This window comes from Populus euphratica, unplaced genomic scaffold (assembly GCF_000495115.2).
Source record: "Populus euphratica unplaced genomic scaffold, PopEup_1.0 scaffold391.1, whole genome shotgun sequence".
NCBI lineage: Eukaryota > Viridiplantae > Streptophyta > Magnoliopsida > Malpighiales > Salicaceae > Populus > Populus euphratica.
In genome coordinates this window covers 170,167-173,161 of record NW_011500281.1, presented here as the reverse complement: position 1 = coordinate 173,161, position 2,995 = coordinate 170,167, and positions in this window count along the sequence as shown.

Here is a 2,995-nt window from a genome sequence, read left to right as displayed (position 1 = left end):
ATTATAAAACATGTTTTAGTTAAGGAGTTATTGATACTTTGAGTGCAAAATGATATAAAACCTTGATAAAAATGCACTTTTAAGTACTAATCATATGGGTTATGGTTGGGCATTTAAAAACTGTTTAAAATATGGGCTTCTTCATGGAGACATTCCATAAAAGGAGACAAAGTTGGACAGTCATTAGTTGAGTGTTCATTTAGTTCACAAATTTGACACACAATATCTTGAATAGATTTTAATTGACCACTCTTTTTTAATTCTAGTGCCTCGACTTTTCTAGCTAAAAATACAAACTTGGCTTGGAGGTCATAATCTTCCTTAAGGTTGTACTTACGTCCATTAGATGATGAGGTTGGTTTTGTTTGGTGCCTTATAAGTGCTTGTAGTATCCTAATTTTGTGCATTTTCAGCTAACAAGTCTAGGTACTCCATTGCTTCATTAGAGTCTTTATCTCAAAGGTTCCATTCCACATTAATTTAACCATTTAGCTATCTCTAGGAGTCTAGAATTATAAAAGCAAAACTTTTTTACCAACATTGAATGTTTTGCTCAATATTTTCTTGTCATTAAACTCTTTGATTCTTGCTTTATGAATTCTTGAATTTTCATATGTGTCATTTCTTATTTCCTCAAGCTCATTTATTTGTAATTGTCACAATTGACTAGCATCATCAAGGTTTGAATTGAAAGCTTAATAGCCTAATAAGCTTTATGTTCAAGTTTCACAAGCAAGTGGCAAGATTTTTCATAGACTAGTTTATGAGGTGACATACCTAATGATATTTTATAAGCAGTTCGATAAGCCCAAAGTGCATCATTAAGTCTTAAAGACCAGTCTTTCTTATTAGGGTTTTCTGTTTTTTCTAAAATTTATTTGATCTCCCTATTAATAAGCTTTACTTGTCCACTTGTCTAAAGGTGATAAGGGGTGGCAACTTTGTGTCCGTATATCTTTATTAAATACTCAAATGACTTATTGCAGAAATGTGTTCCACCATCACTTAATATAGCTTAAGGGATTCCAAATCAATTCAAAATATTTTCTTTCAAAAACTTTATCACTGTTTTATGATCATTGTTTCGACTTAGAATTGCCTCTATCCATTTTGAAAAAGAATCTACTATGACTAATATGTACAAGAAACCAAATTATGGAGGAAATGGACCCATGAAATCTATACCCCAACAATCAAAGATCTCAATAACAAGAATATGATTTAAAGGCATCATGTGACATTTTGAAATAGATTCTAACTTTTGACAATTCTCACAAGTCTTGCAGAATGCATGTGAGTCCTTGAACATGGTGGGCCAGTAAAATCTACTTTGTAAGATTTTTTCAATTGTTTTTCTTGATGAGAAATAGGCCTCATATATGCCTTAGAATGACAAAATTTAATGACACTACTTATCTCATTGTCAGGAATGCATCTTTAAAATATTTAATCAGGATAATATTTGAATAAATAAGGATCATCCCAATAAAAGTTCTTTACTTCGTTCAAGAACTTTCTTTTATCTTGGGTATTCCAATGAGCCGACAACTGTCCAGAAACAAGAAAATTGACAATATTAGCAAACCAAGGCAATGTAGAGATATAAAATAAAAATTCATTGAAAAAGTAGTCATCGATTGGTGTGATGTCAGATTTCAAATCTGTTGTCAATCTTGACAAATGATCTACGATAATATTTTTGGTGCCTTTCTTGTCTTTGATTATGATATTAAATTCTTGAAGTAACAAAATCCACCTAATTAATCTAGCCTTAGAATCTTTCTTAGAAAGAAGATATTTCAATGTTGTATGATCACTAAGAACAAAAACAAGTGAGCCAACAAGATAAGACTTGAATTTTTCACATGCAAATACTACTGCAAGTTATTCTTTTTTAGTGGTGGTGTAATTTATTTGAACACTATTTAAAATTTTACTTGCATAGCAATCTTTCCTTTGTCCCAAGACAGCACCCACGATACAATCACTAGCATCACATATTATTTCAAAAGGTAATGACCAATTAGGAGGTTGAATGACAAGAGTAGAAGTAAGCAAGGTTTTAAGTTTAACAAAGGCTTCTTCACAATGTTCAGTCAATCCAAAAATATTATCCTTTGTTAGAAGGTTACTCAAAGCTTATATATTACAATAAAATCTTTGATGAACCTTCTATAAAAACTAGCTTGTCCTAAGAATGATCTAACATCTTTAATAGATTTTGGTGTTGGCAAGTTAGCAATTAACTCGATTTTAGATTTGTCAACATTAATTCCTTTCGATGAAACAATGTATCTAAGTACAATGCCGTTTGTTACCTAATTAATACTTAAAAGTGTATTTTTATCATGGTTTTATATCATCATACTGCAATGGAAGTATCAATAACTCTTTAACTAAAACATGTTTTATAATAATATACCTAATAATATAAGATATCTATAATTTATGGTAAATGTTCATTTTAAATGCAGGCTTATCATATAAATGAAAGGATTGATTGATGAATTTAAGAACTGAAATTGAAAGGACAAAGAAATGACCAAACTTGGAAAAAAGATGTCGGTGTAATCCAAACCAGAATACTATTCGGTAATTGGGTCATATCTAGAGCTGTAGATCTCAGATTTAGATCTACTTTATATGGATGGAAAGGTAAGACATAGACCTACAACTTTCATATGGAACCCAATACTTAAAAAGGCCATTTTCAAGTCCAAATTTTAGCAACAACAAAGAAGTCTGAATCTGTCTTCCAACCCGAGCATTGTTCAGTGTTTGGCCCATATCTGAAGTTCTAGAAATCTAAATCACCTGAATTGTTTACACAAGAAAGTTGAGACAATTTCCTACAACTTTCATGTTTTTAAGTGGCTCTAATTTTAACGTTATCAATGACGTTTTAGGCAGACAAGAGAAGATAAGGATTGTCACCAAGTCAAGAGTTGGTCACCCACTCATCAATTAGTCATCAAATCAATAGTTCCAATTTTGG